Genomic DNA, 18921 nt, shown 5'->3' with positions numbered 1-18921 from the left:
AATGCTTAATTGTGAATTACCATTATATATCAATTATTATCATCATAATTATTATCCACAAAATGCACTTACAATGCATCATATTTAATTGATTTTAACCACAAGAATATGGTTTGGAAGTTTTACAGACAGTTGTATTGAGTGAACCCTTAACTCATAAAATTGTAGTAGTGATGATACAACTATTGATATATTGTTAATCTGATGAACATGTTCAGGTTCATCACTAGCAAGTAACACATTCACACACTTAATGTGCCCCTTGATCAGGCAATCAACCAAAAATCAGGAAATATTACTGATCTATCTTCAAATCATACCTATGGGTATCATAAAACACCTGGTTTTTTTAATCATTATCAAAACGCATTACCACTGGAAAAGGCATTTGACAGTGGAGAAGTGTTTATAATAGTTTTTCAGGAGGGTTCAATGTACTGACACTTTGACTGCCCTGTCTTTAAGTTACCTTTTGCCAACATGAGTACATGGACAGCACAAGAGCAAACACCTATAACTAGACACTCTTTACCAATATCTAGTAACCTATGTCTAGTTGCTCTTAACCTACAATCTATGTCTAGTTACTCTTTACCGATGTCTTGTAACTTCTTATATTTCATGTCAAGTTACTCCTAACCAAACTCTTGTTAATAGCAACAGGACCAAATGGCCCCCATGCAACAAAAACAAAACAATAAAAAACAATACATAACTGCCAACAAATATTTAGTTAAACTAGTAACTGGTAGTATTCTGCAATGCCCTTTGGTCTTCCAGCTGCACCAGTAATATTTATGGGTTTAATGTGATGTCACTTCCTGTATCACATACATTATTGCTATTGCTTGGTTTAATGTAAAAATATTCTCTCTGCCAAATTATTATTTAAATTTTATACAATTTGGTCTGGCTATTGCTCCAGTAAGTTTTTTATCTAATGTTTAATACTGGAAAACAATGAAACATCCAGTAATAAAACAATTGAAAGAGTGGAAGTAACAAAAGGTTAGGTCTTTTAAATCATGTACAATATAATTATACATTGTCACTGGGAGTAGGGTGGGGCACTGATAAATGAACTGGTATAAATACACCAGGCACCATTGTACACCAGTTAATCCCAGACATTATAAATTATAGGCACTGTAATATTTTGGTAATCAAACTGGAAAGCCTGTTTCAAGTATTTAAACATTTTATCAGCCCTGTTGCTCATATTTAATACTTCAAACAACTTGTAAAGCCCTGAATATATAATAACTTCCCCCCAAGATATCAGATACCTATGTTACATATGTCTTATATGGAATCCTGTCTGGATTTATTGGATACTTTTTGTATTATTATACATGAAGAATAATCATACACGCCCACATAAGTATGGAATTATTTATCTAGGTTAACAGACTTTGGCCATATTTAATTTTTTAGTTTAAACATTATATATTTAACAATAATTTGGAAGAAAATTATTCTAACTTATACTAAGTCACTGTTTTTGGCTCGATGTTGCATGAGCATTGCAATGAGAAATGCCCCTGGTAGGACAGGCCTCACATATACTTTGATCTGGCTTCACACATGGCCATGCTCCAGATTCCCCTGGCAGGACAGGCCTCACATATACTTTGATCTGGCTTCACACATGGCCATGCTCCAGATCCTCCTGGCAGGACAGGCCTCACATATACTTTGATCTGGTTTCCTACATGGCCATGCTCCAGATCCCCCTGGCAGCACAGGTCTCACATATACTTTAGTCTGGTTTCACACATGGCCATGCTCCAGACCCCCCTGGAAGCACAGTCCTCACATATACTTTTGTCTGGTTATGTACATGGCCATGCTCCAGATCCCCCTGGCAGGAAAGGTCTCACATATACTTTGATCTGGTTTCAGACATGGCCATGCTCCAGATCCCCCTGGCAGGAAAGGTCTCACATATACTTTGATCTGGTTTCAGACATGGCCATGCTCCAGATCCCCCTGGAAGCACAGGCCTCACATATACTTTTGTCTGGCTATGGACATGGCCATAAAAAGGGAAATTCATCTTTCTCTGGGTTTCCATGTTGGACTTCAATGCTGTAGGTGGTACTGACATGTAGCATCACAAAGATGGACATTTACTTATAACATATCTGTAGAGATTTATCACAACCTGACATGCAAATAATAATGGGGAAATACAATTCCGATTTATATCTCTCCTGGTCCATCCCCATTCTATACTTGTAATGTGATATATTATTACCATCTCATATGCAAGATGTATATATATCACAATGAAACATGCTCCTTAATTTTTATTCATTGTAAACTTTACTGTACAGCAATTATAGCATGCCTGAAACCTGAAACTGTGTAAGTGTGTCTCTAATGTGTCTTAAATGACACATGAATTTTGATGCATCACCTGAGCATTGCTGGCTTTTGTCTGTACGAATGTGACCCCTTTTGACAAGACGCCCTATAATTGTAGGATTATTTTGCAATTTATAACCATCTGAAGTCAGTGTTTAAAAGCTGCATTCCACTGCCAACACTAGTGTAGTATTTCAGAAAAAGTGATGAGTTAATTTTATTTCTTTTCAATTAAGTATTTCAATCTTTGCACTTGTTTTTGAATTTTTACTTTTACAGAAATAAAATTTAATTTATAAAGGTCTAGACATTATACATAATGGTTCTTATAGCATAGTTTAGCATAAAAAGGAACATTGCTGAAGTACAAATGAAGAGCTCTTGATTTACCAACTGATTGGCTGAGAAAGAAAATTATTGCTTCACCAAAGGACTGCCTCAAGGACAAATACACAGCTCTTGCTTCACCAAATGACTTGCTCAAGGGTAAACACACAGCTCTTGCTTCACCAAATGACAGCCTCAAGGACAAATACACAGCTCTTGCTTCACCAAATGACTTGCTCAAGGGTAAACACACAGCTCTTGCTTCACCAAATGACAGCCTCAAGGACAAATACACAGCTCTTGCTTCACCAAATGACTTGCTCAAGGGTAAACACACAGCTCTTGCTTCACCAAATGACAGCCTCAAGGACAAATACACAGCTCTTGCTTCACCAAATGACTTGCTCAAGGGTAAACACACAGCTCTTGCTTCACCAAATGACTGGCTCAAGGACAAATACACAGCTCTTGCTTCACCAAATGACTTGCTCAAGGGTAAACACACAGCTCTTGCTTCACCAAATGACTGGCTCAAGGACAAATACACAGCTCTTGCTTCACCAAATGACTTGCTCAAGGGTTAATACACAGCTCTTGCTTCACCAAATGACTTGCTCAAGGACAAAAACACAATTTTTGCTAAACCAAATGACCTGCTCAAGAGGAGAAAAAAAGTTCTTGGTTTGACAAGACAAACACATAGTTCTTATATTAATCAAATTGAGTCAATGTTTATAAAAGTATTAATATATATTTGACAATAGAATCAGACATGACCAGTCGGAGGTGTTGAAATGTGCATCCAAGTTTTGTTTACAACAGTGCTATATATGCAAACACCATGTGTTTTTTTTTTAAACAGAAGAGCCCCGGGGAATTTTATTCAGGAGCTATATATACATGTGTATCGACGCCCTGAAGGGTTAAGAGACGTCAGAGTCCAAAGTCAGAAGTTCCCCGCCAATCCACCAGTGCCTTAAGTGCCTATACTTGATACATCAGATACATCTGTCTTCAAAGACAGCTTGCTGTGTTCATCTAGAAATTGCAAATTATGCAATAACAGTTTTCTTGACATTAATTTCTTTTATATTTGATTACACATGTTAAACTCTTTTATTAATCATTCCGATTGAGGAAACATCATTTGGAAACTACACAGGGAGTTCTTTTTGATCTTCAAAATGATATGGGTTTTTTTTTTCAGAAATGCCACCAACAGGATCTTGATTTATCATTATAAGAAGTAATATTTATCTTTGATGCATTTTTGCACTAATAATTAACATTAAGAGTCAAGTTTTACATGTATATTATCAAATAGTTTTGAAATCTGCAAAATATGCATTATGTTTTGGAATCCATCATTGTATTTTTCTTATTGATGATAACCAAATCATTTTATCAAATAATACAAAAAAATCATCTTATCTGGTGGTTGTCTAGTGGGGACACCATTATGATCTACCTATCTTTTCATCCAATACAACTCCTTTGTAATGTCTTCTCAAAGCATTTTCACAAGGAAACAAAACTTTAATTTTTCAGATAAAGCTTTTGTTACAGTAATGATCTATCATCAAGAAAACAGCTATAAACTTCTCCCAACTAGAAGAGAGCCAGTGTTACGGGGGACCCTGTCAAACACCACCTTATCTTCCTGTAGAGCTTTGCTCCTCTTTCATCACTGGAGCATCTTTCCCCGCAAAAAAACAACATGCTATTAGCTGTAATGAGTTATAATGAATGGGAACACCTTCTGACAATAACTGCTGTAATCAAAAGGTACACTGACATAAAAGCAGAGACTGATGTAATCTAAGGCCATTTCCTAGTCAATGAACATGTGCTGGAAATTCCACAACTACTGAAAACATGGCAAGGCTCAAAAGTACTCTGCGCTGTAAACAAATGCTGCCCGACTACCAGATTGATTTTAAATATTAAAACAAGCATTTTACTCTGGGGAAAAAAGAAAAAAAATGTTTCCAGTTTCAGTGCTTAAAAATATAAGATAGGTATGTTGACTTATTTTAGTAGGGTTGTTTTTCCACTGAAAACCATTAAAATGTGGTCTGAGTATATATAAAAGCATTTTCCCATGTGCATGGAACTACCAAAATTTATTCCAAAAGTTGAAACAAATAATGGTCAGAAAAAAGTGTCTAATTGCAATAAAAAGAAGTCGGGTGCAAAAATCAAGACATAGGGTAGATCAGGAACCAGAAACAAACAATTTCTCATGTTACACCTCATAGAACAAATAAATTTTTCATAAGGCACATTCTGAACAGTAACTTAACTTGTGCAACTTGGCTGCAAGAATGGCAAAGGATATGACTTAAAACATCAAAGCAACTCGATCATCCATTAACACTAAATAAGGCATTGCTTTAGGAGTTTGATTGGTAAGAAAGAATAGATTTTAATACACAAGTTCTTACAGAAGTTCTTACAGTCTAATTAAGATTTTTCTCAACTTATCATGAATCAGCACTACATTAATTAAGATTTCATGAAAACTCCTTATATGGCCTGCTCCTCCATTCCTTTACATCATCACATGAAAGTAACACATCATGCAATCCATAACAATCCAAAATCAATAGATGAGGCAGTGGATCGATCTCATCCTTAAAGAAAATTTGGAGATGTTCCACGAATGGTAGCATTGCAGACTCCTCAGTAAAAGCTTCAAAAACAACAATTTATCAATACCGTATACAGAAACTGCAGACCTGCAGTAATGTGAAAGGCAGCCAATTCTTCAGACCCTCAATATCAAATAAGGCAAAACGCCACTATCAAATGATTAAGCATTGCAAAGGATGGAAGAATTCTTTATTTGGTTACTAAAACCATTCAAAAGGAGTCAGAATATTCAGACTACTGTTTTATCAATATCAGTCTTCCACGTATTGTTAACGGCAAGAAAAACAAGTTGCTTTCATATAACTTAAATTGTTTTTATTTAATTAATGGCGATGATAAAAGTTTTTGCAGAGTGACACCAGGCGAGCTAAAACCCAATTTATTTACAGGAACATGCAGTTGTTTTGTAAACCTATGAAATAATTTTTTATTTTAATGACTCGTGCATTAACAGATTAATCATAAATTCGTTCTCCTTGTGCGAATGCGAATGCGTGTATAAATGAATGAAATATTAAATGTTGCTTTCAGCAATTAACCGCAATCATAAATACATTTTTTTTTATATTGTAATCTTCTTGTTACACTGCACAACAATGGATGAGTAATAATGAAGAAATTAAAACAATACAAGAAAAGCATTAGCAAGACATGTGTTTTTGTGCACATGTACTTGTGACATCTTATAATGAAGACAAAAAACAACATCAAACAACTTCTATATTAAATAGTGCAAATTGAAGCCTGGATTTTGGTCAATTACTTTGTGGGTTTTCAGGTTAACTATCTGATTTAAAGGCTTAATGGACATTTATGGCCACACACCAAATGGGAAATGGGTTTCATAATGTGGTGAAAATCAAACAGGTTTGTTGAAATAGTGATTCACTTTTAAGCACATAGAGTTCAAAACCAAACTTTTCTGAATGTGTGAGTCCAGTTTCATATGTTTATAAGTCAATTGAAATAAGGCCTAGAAGCATAGGAAGATGACCATGTCACTGTATATATCATTTAAGATGTATGGAAGGAGAGATGTTGATATGCATGAATATGGACAGACACTGGGATCATTCAATAATCAGTATCACTTAGATTGTACAGTCCCATATAGTGAAACATGAATGTGTCGGTACACCAAGTTTGATACAAGTATGATAATGATATTTGTTCAGATACAAATATGTCTTGCAATATCGATAAAGGAAATTTCTGTCTTTGAAGTCAATATCACTCTGAACTTCACCAAATTGAATTTGAAAGCCCACATTCCATATCTAGAATGAACACTGCAGGGAAAGGGGACTCGAAAAGAAAGAGAGGACACAATCTAATCAGCATCTGATTGTCAGCTTTTTAGTTTTGCGGAGTCAGCTTTTTTTTCTGTAAAAGGTCTTAAATGGTACAAGGCAATATCATCACCAAGCTTTCATGCATGAGACATAACCCCATAATGTACAGGTTTTACTATGAAACTGATGAAGATGCACAACATTGCTTCACTATGCATGAACATTCCTGAAGATATACACCAAAGTTTTAAGATTTTAAACCTCAATAACTCAGATAATATCTGAATGTCCAAATTGGGGCAATAACCCCATTGCTGAGTAAACAAGCACCCTGATGTGACCATACCCAATTTACATTTAAGAGAAGTTTGGGCACATCAAAATGATGGATGGTGGATAAAGCCTTACAGTAGGGCTATGTGATTGACAAGGACAGACTTAAGCTTATTGGACAGTTATAAATATAGATTTCATTTGGAATAATTATAAATTCTTCATCATAATTAAAGTGGACCAAGGCCTGTGTTCTGTCACATTGCAACAGAGAGGATTCTGTCGTAGAGATATTTCCGTACCTGTACCCTTATTATCCTGACTACAGGCAGACAGACACTCTTCCTTGGTCTCGTAATTGTTCTCATTCCCGTCACATCCGCCGTACCAGAACCGGTCACACTCGGTCTTGTTATAGTACCAGCGTACAGTCCATTTCTTGCAGTTCGTACCCCGATCTGAGGCCATGTTGCACGTGCTCCACGAGCTGTCACCTAGCACTGGACTGTCATCCATTTCCTCCGCAGAACACTTCATCCCCCCCATTGAGATAACCAGCAGTATTCCAACAAAACACTCGTCGAAATGTTGTAACCTCCACATTGTTTCTGTTTTACTAAAAATATCTTAATCCAATTTTTCACAAAGTTATCCGAAAGAAGTGAGTTTTATATCACATTATTGTATATATATACATATATGTCTTTATATGTAAAATACATCCAGAGATACAAATGCCATCAATGGTTCAAATATTATTGCACTTTTATAAAAACATCATGCTAGTAAATGCCACACAAGAAATTATTCCTCAAGTTAATGTCATTTTGCTCACTTGTATAAATTTATACTCTCTTCACCCTTTAAAATGTGCAAATAAAAGTTTCTACAAATATTTGAACAAGCCAGTATTTGTCTTTCAAAACTGCATTACATAAAATTCTATATATGATTAGCTAAACAATTGGATATTTTATCAGTATTAAATATTGAAAACTAAATACCACAAACATTAATGTGTTGTCACTTCAATTCAAAATAATTCATGCTTTTCTAAATTCATTATCTAATCATGAAAATGGTTTAAACATTTCTATTCTGCAAAAAGTGCATTTCAATGATACTTTATCAGATATGAAATAATTCATTCATTTAGGCAAAAAATTAACCAACTTTTGCACTTTCCCTATAAAATTTACATAATCAACATCAAATATGAATACGAAATGAGCCAAAAGAATACATTTATAAACTATAAATCCATCAACATTTTTTGTGCCTAACTTAATATGGAAGACTGGTTCATTAATATTCAAATCCCTATCTCTGCCATTGCACTTAGCTTCATCCTCAACTTCACATGTAAGGAAAATCTTAAGCCGTGCACATTAAAATTTATATTCCATTCATATAATTTCAGAGCTGACTTAAATTTCTAACAAATAAAAAAACAGTATTTAAACCATTGACGGCAATGTATCATAGTCCCATGGCTGGCAAACATCTGATCTGACAACCTATCAAGTTCACGATTCACAAAGACCACAGGCTGTTATAAATTCCCGATTTCATTCACACAGTCTGGTGGGTAGTGCGCTATCCACTGGTAAACTCTCTCCTCTAGTCCTGAGCCGTCCACAAATGGTCAATACACTGTACCATATACCCTGTCCACGCCTGTACTAAGCCTAACCAAACTACTCCACCATACAGTCAAGTTAAACTTTATCCGTCAGTTATCTCTTTTCAAGCACTGTGAACTTGCTATAGCAGTGAATGAACACCGACATTTTATGGGCTTTTAATTCATAGATGTTTTGGTAGTCATTCATGTAATTGAAGTTACGCATTCACTGTCACATACATATATTTTTTCACTATATGAAATCATTTAAAGGCCTTAAGGTTCAGCAAATTGATCTTGGAATGACTCATATAGGGTTAATAAACCCTCACATCAGCAGTAATTTAGGACTTCTCTGACATTCTGGTGCATCAGCAATAATTTGTGACTTTCCTTACATTTTGGTGCATCAGCAGTAATTGGTGACTTCCCTATAATTCTGTTACATTAGCAGTAATTTGTGACTCCTCTAATATTCAGTTGCATCAGCAATAATTTGTGACTTTCCTTACATTTTGGTGCATCAGCAGTAATTGGTGACTTCCCTATAATTCTGTTACATTAGCAGTAATTTGTGACTCCTCTAATATTCAGTTGCATCAGCAATAATTTGTGGCTTACTTAACATTCTGTTGCATCAGGAGTTTTTGGTGACTTCCCTAACATTATGGTGCATAAGCAATAATTTGTGACTTCCCTGGCATTCTGGTGCATCAGCAGTAATTTGTGACTTCCCTGACATTCTGGGGCGTCAGCAGTATTTTGTGACTTCCCTAACATTATGTTGCATCAGCAGTATTTTGTGACTTCCCTGGCATTCTGGTGCATCAGCAGTATTTTGTGACTTCCCTCGCATTCTGGTGCATCAGCAGTATTTTGTGACTTCCCTGGCATTCTGGGGCGTCAGCAGTATTTAGTGACTTCCCTCGCATTCTGGTGCATCAGCAGTATTTTGTGACTTCCCTCGCATTCTGGTGCATCAGCAGTATTTTGTGACTTCCCTGACATTCTGGTGCATCAGCAGTATTTTGTGACTTCCCTAACATTCTGGTGCATCAGCAGTAATTTGTGACTTCCCTCGCATTCTGGTGCATCAGCAGTAATTTGTGACTTCCCTAACATTATGTTGCATCAGCAGTAATTTGTGACTTCCCTGACATTCTGGTGCATCAGCAGTAATTTGTGACTTCCCTGACATTCTAGGTCGTCAGCAGTATTTTGTGACTTCCCTGACATTCTGGTGCATCAGCAGTAATTTGTGACTTCCCTGACATTCTGGTGCATCAGCAGTAATTTGTGACTTCCCTGACATTCTGGGGCGTCAGCAGTATTTTGTGACTTCCCTGGTATTCTGGTGCATCAGCAGTATTTTGTGACTTCCCTGACATTCTGGTGCATCAGCAGTAATTTGTGACTTCCCTGGCATTCTGGTGCATCAGCAGTAATTTGTGACTTCCCTGGTATTCTGGTGCATCAGCAGTAATTTGTGACTTCCCTGACATTCTGGTGCATCAGCAGTAATTTGTGACTTCCCTGACATTCTGGTGCATCAGCAGTAATTTGTGACTTCCCTAACATTATGTTGCATCAGCAGTAATTTGTGACTTCCCTGGCATTCTGGTGCATCAGCAGTAATTTGTGACTTCCCTGGCATTCTGGTGCATCAGCAGTAATTTGTGACTTCCCTGGCATTCTGGTGCATCAGCAGTAATTTGTGACTTCCCTGACATTCTGGGGCGTCAGCAGTATTTTGTGACTTCCCTGGCATTCTGGTGCATCAGCAGTATTTTGTGACTTCCCTAACATTATGTTGCATCAGCAGTAATTTGTGACTTCCCTGGCATTCTGGTGCATCAGCAGTATTTTGTGACTTCCCTAACATTATGTTGCATCAGCAGTAATTTGTGACTTCCCTGGCATTCTGGTGCATCAGCAATAATTTGTGACTTCCCTAACATTCTGGTGCATCAGCAATAATTTGTGACTTTCCTAACATTATGTTGCATCAGCAGTAATTTGTGACTTCCCTGGCATTCTGGTGCATCAGCAGTATTTTGTGACTTCCCCGACATTCTAGGGCGTCAGCAGTATTTTGCGACTTCCCTAACATTATGTTGCATCAGCAGTAATTTGTGACTTCCCTCGCATTCTGGTGCATCAGCAGTATTTTGTGACTTCCCTGACATTCTGGGGTGTCAGCAGTATTTTGTGACTTCCCTGACATTCTGGTGCGTCAGCAGTATTTTGTGACTTCCCTGGTATTCTGGTGCATCAGCAGTATTTTGTGACTTCCCTGACATTCTGGTGCATCAGCAGTAATTTGTGACTTCCCTGACATTCTGGGGCGTCAGCAGTATTTTGTGACTTCCCTGACATTCTGGGGCGTCAGCAGTATTTTGTGACTTCCTTGGTATTCTGGTGCATCAGCAGTATTTTGTGACTTCCCTGACATTCTGGTGCGTCAGCAGTAATTTGTGACTTCCCTGACATTCTGGGGCGTCAGCAGTATTTTGTGACTTTCCTGACATTCTGGGGCGTCAGCAGTATTTTGTGACTTCCCTGGTATTCTGGTGCATCAGCAGTATTTTGTGACTTCCCTGACATTCTGGTGCATCAGCAGTAATTTGTGACTTCCCTGACATTCTGGTGCATCAGCAGTAATTTGTGACTTCCCTGACATTCTGGGGCGTCAGCAGTAATTTGTGACTTCCCTGACATTCTGGGGCGTCAGCAGTAATTTGTGACTTCCCTGACATTCTGGGGCGTCAGCAGTATTTTGTGACTTCCCTGACATTCTGGGGCGTCAGCAGTATTTTGTGACTTCCCTGGCATTCTGGTGCATCAGCAGTATTTTGTGACTTCCCTGGTATTCTGGTGCATCAGCAGTAATTTGTGACTTCCCTGACATTCTGGTGCATCAGCAGTATTTTGTGACTTCCCTGACATTCTGGGGCGTCAGCAGTATTTTGTGAATTCCCTGACGTTCTGGGGCGTCAGCAGTATTTTGTGACTTCCCTGACATTCTGGGGGCGTCAGCAGTATTTGATGACTTCCCCTGCCATTCTGTTGCATCAGCAGTATTTTTTGATTCCCTAACATTCTGATGCATCTGCAGTATTTTGTGACTTCGCTAACATTTAATTGCATCAGCAGTATTTTGTGACTTCACTTACATTCAATTGCATCAGCAGTAATTTGTGAATTCAAATTAATCTCCTGGTATCATGGTCATCTCAAACTAACTTAATTGTTTTCTCAAGCATTCTTTAGCAATTCATTATTGAATTAGTGAAACATTTTAAATTAGTACAAATTTATATGGATGTGTTGTAATAGTTGAGAATTTGTTCGTCACTTGAATACTGTACCAACCAATTTGTTATTTGTTCAATGTTGTCAATAACCCAATCCTGTTCTCCTCATCAGAAATATACAATTTTACCAGATGTAATTGTTTGAGAAATCAAGAAATGTGTAACATTGTCCTTGCTGTGGGCAGTGGACATGGACTCCCCTCATGGCAATAGTGAAACCATATCAATGAGAATTTCAGAGAAACTGATAGCTGACTTACAGCATGAAATGTGATTAGAAAGATGCAAGACAAATGGCTCATGCTTGCATTCATTCAGGAGCTGAAATATGCAAATGTCCTTGAACAGGACCAGTTGATGACTCATCTCATAAAATTAACAGTTTTACAAAATAACAATAGCTATTTATATGAACATTTATTGTTACAAATCATTACATATAACAAACAATGCTGGTGCTTGAAGATGAAGGTGTTAACACCTCAGGTGACAGGAGTGAAATGCATTGATCAGAGATGTATTGAAACCAGTCACTCCAGCATCCAGAATTACCTCATCTTGCCACACATGTGTCACCTACACTGTCAATATTTGTACAACTATGGCCACTGTTTACCTTACTAATAGTATCAAAGGGTAGCTGAGTAGTTGACCGCTTTAAGTCTGACAGCCGCCCATTCCCAACTGATACTGGCTCATAACTGCTGGTCACTACTGGTCAAGGAGGTAGGGTCAGTCTGACTTGTACACTGGTCAGTTTCAAAGACATCACCAATCTGATGGACACTGGTCAGCTAATTACAATTTCATGGAATGATGTGACAAACTGACCATGAAATCGTAATTTTGAATCAGTGAATGGAGATAACTGGGCACATCCTTGGGCTGATTTTTGAAGTTTTTGTAGAAGTATTTAAGATTTTGATCTTAATGACTGTGTCGTCCACAAAGCCGGATGTCTGTAAAATACATAACTCGAACCATGATTAAGGAAAGCCCCTATTGACATAATTGTTCGGATGTTTTAGAAAAATTGCCAACATAATCCCATCATGAGTAGAAGTAATCCACAAAATCTGCATCCTGGACACATGCTGGGGCGAGAATAATTAAAAAGTTTGAAATAAATCTGATATTCATCTTATTCTTAAAAAACTGCAGAAGTTGTAATTTAGTAAGTTGGAGGCAGAAAGAATGTTTATATAAATGTTTTTGTCTGTAAAATAAATACCATTAACTTTGTTTAGATTTTTGTCTTCATGACAACTATTATTGCATGAATTTTGTTATAATCCCCAATCCCAGATGCTGCCTACCTTGATCTACTACAATCATGCACAAGGGTGTTTCTTTTTTAAAGCCAATACAAGGACATCATGCTTGTTAGTGCAATATTTTAGCACAATTAGAATAACCCCACCTGCTACTCGCTGACAGTAGTTTTCTCCGTTGTTTTTTTTGCAACATTGCAAGTTTAAACCACCTACAAAGCACCCTTTTCAAGAGCTTAGAAGCAGTCAGGTCAGTTTCAGCTACTGGGACTGATCATTAACATTGCAACACCTTGGGTGACCACTGGGCATTAAACACCCATTATCTGAGCCCCATCCAAGGGCTATATTAGCCTGTTACTAAATCCAACCCTGTTAACTCACAATAAAACTGTCAACTGGATGAATGCTAAGATTTATTCCCTGAGCTGGGAAAATAAAGTTCATGACTTCCAAAATCTCTTCCATGATAAATTTAGAGGTATTTAGATCAAGCATATTAATCGGCAATGATGTTTGCTATTTCAAATTGGTTTGTTAAAAATAAAGATGTTTTACCTGTAATTAATTGAGCAGTTAAAAAGTTTTTTAAATTCCAATTGAAAGACTGGACTGCCTTTATTTTAGTTAAACTTGAACAAAATGCCAGTGGTGACTGGAACATAGAGATGAGCCAATGGTCAAGGGAAGATAACTATGCAGGTCCCCATCAGGCATTTGTTGTAGGGGTCAGCAGGTGCAAACCAATACTCCAGCCTGGTCAGTCTGCTATATCTTATGTAAATACTGGACAATAAAGCCCTAAAACCATTCAAGATCATGACTGATAAACCCCCAATAATGACCTTTTGTTGTTTCAAGTTGACTTTTCAATTCAAATTCACTGTCTGACTATACTAACTTACTTGTTTAAGTAAATTATCTTTAATGACTGTTACACAGCTTATGACATAAAGGAAGCTTAAATATTTGACCAACTTGAATTCAAGCCGATTAAAATCTATGAAATAGTCTGATACATTTCTTTGTTATTGATATCATGTCTGTTGACCATCTAGCTTATAACACACAGAACAAGAATGGCAAATGAAGAAGCATTCACCATGTTGCAGAATTATTGACATAAAGTCATGACTCACAGTACCAGCACCACTTTTCCTGCACCATCAGGGATTGAAGATCTGCTATCATCCTACTGACGAGAAAATGATCAGACATAAAACATGCAAACTATTAATGCTTTGCTTGATTAGCTTCAGAAAGGGTTTTGAATTGAGTGTTACATAATCGATGATGAAGGTGCTTTATCGTAACACCTCAGCGACTTTCAATGGCACTGTGCACAGTCTGTGTTACATGGCATCAGAATCCCGGGAGGCCTTGGAAAACTCATCTCTCAGAAGGATACATAACATATCATAATTCTCTTTGTTGTATTTCATTAAAATAATTATCTGGATGAGTCATGAACACTTGCAGAAATTAAAATCACTAGAAATCTATCACCTACAATTGTTTCATTCTGTACTTGAAATGCCTGGTGATGTATCAGACAACACTTCAGTTCATATAATGGCCATTATTGCGGTGCAAAATTAATTATTAAATAATCATTGGTATCAGTATCTTCCAGATAAAAGTAAAATATTAAACTGACTGAAATATATATAATGAATGAATATAAGAATAAAAGAAAAATGGAAAAGAAAAATCTCATGATATGAGATACATGTATAAATCTCTGTTCTGTGATCACCCAAGCAATATCTTTGACTTAATTACATCAATATGTCACAATGTTTAACTAAGATTTTGACTTTAGGATGAAAGATAAGTTATAATGGATGTGGTTACACAAGCTTTGGTGTAATATTCTGATTTTCATTAAAAGATAACCAACGAGTCCGATATAACATTTGATATACCATCATTACCTTTTCCATTTCCAAAGTTCAAACAAAATCTTGCTAAGATATAGTATGAGTGAAACTCTGTCTTATTATGCTACACTGCAGCACTGTTTGTTCATGATTGGTTACAGCACAATGTTCATAATAAGGTGAAGCAGCCGTGCATCCCGATTTTATCCAAAAAAACCCACCTTGAGTTTGAATAAAAAAGGGAAGAAAATTGCACCAAAATCAACTGTTTCTGCCATCTGTCATCTGCTATACCGCCAATCATGCAAGGACTGAATAATTACCTTACCATACATATTTTGCTTATATAGCAAAATTACTGCAGAGACCAACATGACCCCTTCTTAACAAGAAAGATTCATGAATTATGTCCCAATGAAAGTCAACCTATTCATTCTCTCTGACTCCCTGATGTAGATGTTACCATGGCATTACAACATATACATGTATATGTATTTCCCAAAGCCCTTAACATACAGCGGAAAAAGGTAATTCTCAAGCCTTCTGCAAGAACAGCAAAGAGCTTGACCGACACTGCACCAGGATGTGATGGGGAGAGTGGGTGTCAGAATGTTTATACAGCACTTGTAACTACTTCCCTGTCACACTGGCACATTCTGTAGCAGACTGTCACTTGTCTAATGTTTAGCGTTGCAGCCTCAAACAGGCAGCTTTAATTGCCTTTCAGGCTGTCAATATACCAACAAACATGCTATGGAGCCAATTGTAAAACCATTGCCTGGGAAAAAACTAAAACTGTTATGACATGCCTTTGATGAAAAGATTCATAAACTGACTAGTCTTGTACAGTATTTCACAAGGGATAATTAATCTGTAGATATAACTACACATGTAAGGGGAGACGTTGAGAAAGCGATGGTGTATTTGTGAAGCAGATGGGTTTACCAGGGCCAGGGTAGGAGGTTAGGAGGGCAATGAAGGAAGACGACCCCAGGGGTTCACACTCCAGGAAGCTGTGATTCACACACCAGGGAGCAGTCATTATACATACATCAATTCTCATCGTTCCCATGAAACCACTTGGAACAAGCTTCATGTAATGTTATTAACATAGTTAAAAAAGTTTATCATTTGCGGAATAGAATGGTGAAATAATTACATGAATTTCTGGGTATCCAAAATTATTTTGAAAAAAGTATTTAGAAATGTTTAAGCGCAGAAAACAATACTTCAAGCCAAAGAAAAATCAACGGCACTGCTAGAATCAATTGCATCACTCAATCTGAAAAATCCACTTGCATCTATTTTACAGTTGTTAAATTATTCACCATGCTAGGTGACTATTAAAATTTGGTCCTGATAAATGTGGCACCGCGCACCCCAGTTAAGTCGTGCAGCGTCGGGAACGGGCCAGTATATCCCGTACGAAAAAATCAGGCGTAAACCAGCTGGTTGGGACACGGAAACCAGGCGGAAACCAACTGGTTTTCTGTATTACGTGTGCTTTACGTGTCTAAAGGAGCAGGACACGTAAAACGAACCCAAAACCAGGCGTAAAATATCCCAATATGAAGACACGTAAATTCAAACTAGGCGTAACTTTTCGAAACCAGGCGTAAAGTTGGACTTAGACATTTTCGCAATAAGCAAAAGGCGTAAATTGAGACTTGGAATATTTTTGGTTCCATACTAGGCATTAAATATAATACTTTGACATTTTTCTGTTGCCAAAGCTTAAATAGGAGTGTGCAAAAATAAGCTGTGCTTTAAATAATTTTTGTTTTAACTCTTTATCTTTTTAACAGGAATACAGTTAGAAATTGATAATAAAATTGACTTTTTGTAGAGGATATTATAGATGAAACTGGAAAATAATTGAAAAATACTTATCTCCAGTATATAAGCAACTTGCCTTAAAATTGCTTTTTAAAACTAATTATTTTATAGTAAAATTCAAATTTCTAACTCTTTTTTATTTGACTCATGATTTATTTTGATAAAAAGTTTAATACTGCTACATGTTATCAAAATTTCTCTCTCTATGAGTCCAGTGGTATCACACTCTGGGCTTATCAGTTCAATCAAAGGTCAGGCAGAAAGCTTCCTGGAGAGTTTTATCTAAGCCAATCAGGTTAACATTCATCTGTGTAGGAAATTCAAATGTATGGAGAAGAATCATATGTAAACATGGCGGTTTCTGAAGCTCATTTTGTGTGGATCAACCTTTTCCCTAATCATTTAAAAAGGTAAGAACAGATTCAACATATTTCTTTTATAATATTCCACAGTAAAAGAACATAAATAAATATGGTAAGTGATTAAGTATAATATTCTTGCAGTTCTTTATCTGACAGCATTTAAACATTTTGAGTTTAATAATTGCTCAGTGAGGTCACAGTGAACCTCCATTAACACAAGTTGGATCACTGGGATGCTTTGAAGCCTCATGATTGTAATACAGTGTGTGTAATTATATGAATATATGCACAAGTTCTAATACTTGAAAGTTAGTATAATTAAGCTGCAATAAACTTCATATATACTCTTCTTTATAATTGAGCCCCCATAAGTTATCATTGATGATCATGTGGGTGTGTATGTATGTGCATTATGTCATTATTTTAATACTATAGATGGCCAATGTTGTGTCTGTGGCAAAGATGAGAATCCTGTTACCAAACAAGATAGGATGGGGAAAGTGGGAAAGCTAAAGAAAATAATGGTTGCGTCCCTGCTCTACCACATGGTGGGTTGCTGTATTATCTGCTATTATATTTAATTTTAACTTTCCAACTTTATTCTTTTTATGAATATAAACACATGTAGTCATGAAGTAGAACTATGAATTTTTTTATAACAATAATATTCCTTATTTATGTAATTAGCTTATAATATACCATGGCAATAAGACATTTGTGCATAGTAGGGGAATCAAGAAAAGTTTATAAAAAGTATATTCTTCGAATAATACTGCAATGGGTTGCATGTAACAACATATATTTCTTATAGATATGTAAAACCATTGCCTTTTTGTTGACTACAACATTTGATCAATGTTTCATTGCAGTGAAATAAAAAGTGATCTGATATTTACAGATGACTGTTACAAAAGAAATGCTGAATGACCTACTAGACAGAAAACAAGGACCAAGCTGAAAATCATATGAGCATCTGCCATTCACAGACGGGATTCAGTGACTGTGGAAAAAGTGAAATATAAACATTCTCCTGGTGATAGTAACATAAGCCTGTGTTTATATTGGTAACAGGTCTTATTTTCAAGAATCATGATAGTAATAGATAACATGTACCTGAACACTTATAATAGATATATGATACTGCACAGGAAATGCATTATGCTCAAATCAGTTACTGTGAAAAATTTATACATTCAAGTATTAAATCAATAAAATTCATTGCTTTATGATTTAACATTTTACATCGTTCTGTTTGTATGTATAAGTAGACCTTACATGAATAATATGTTTTAACCTAGCTTTTTACGCCTGGATTTTTTTACGCCTGGTTTCATTTTTACGCCTGGTTTCATTTTTACGCCTGGAATTATTTTTACGCCTGGTTTTATTTTACGCCTGGATTTATTTTTACGCCTGATTTCATCAAATTTACGCCTGGTTTTAAAGACCAGCTCATTTGCATAATTCGCCGTATTACGCCAGGTTTCCGCCTGGTTTTCTATCCAAAACCAACTGGTTTTTGGTGAAAAACCAGCTGGTTTCCTGCTCTGATTCCGCCTGGTTTACGCCTGGTTTACGTGTCTTAACCAGGCGGCTCTTTTCGTACAGGATACACTCCGGTATAGTAGGGGTGGTCACCGAGCCCGAGCCACACTGTCTAAGGGGCACGTGCAGTTGGCCATTAATTTGGGGAATTAGCTGGCACAACTGCGAGATGCCGTTT

General features: G+C 36.6%; 1 protein-coding gene and 1 long non-coding RNA gene across 6 annotated transcripts in view; one reads left to right on the top strand and one right to left on the bottom strand.

Moving 5' to 3' along the window:
- The window catches only part of LOC128207366 (papilin-like), a 172263-nt gene that overhangs the window by 34700 nt on the left and 118642 nt on the right, over positions 1 to 18921 (bottom strand). The gene's annotated exons all lie outside the window — the stretch shown is intronic.
- Positions 17182 to 18379, top strand: LOC128207368 (uncharacterized). The gene is made up of 3 exons (XR_008256689.1): positions 17182 to 17246; positions 17634 to 17746; positions 18097 to 18379. It is a non-coding gene; the product is annotated as an uncharacterized LOC128207368 (long non-coding RNA).

This window comes from Mya arenaria, chromosome 11 (assembly GCF_026914265.1).
Source record: "Mya arenaria isolate MELC-2E11 chromosome 11, ASM2691426v1".
NCBI lineage: Eukaryota > Metazoa > Mollusca > Bivalvia > Myida > Myidae > Mya > Mya arenaria.
The sequence above is the reverse complement of the archived record's forward strand: the minus strand, read 5'-3'. Positions and strand labels throughout refer to the sequence as shown.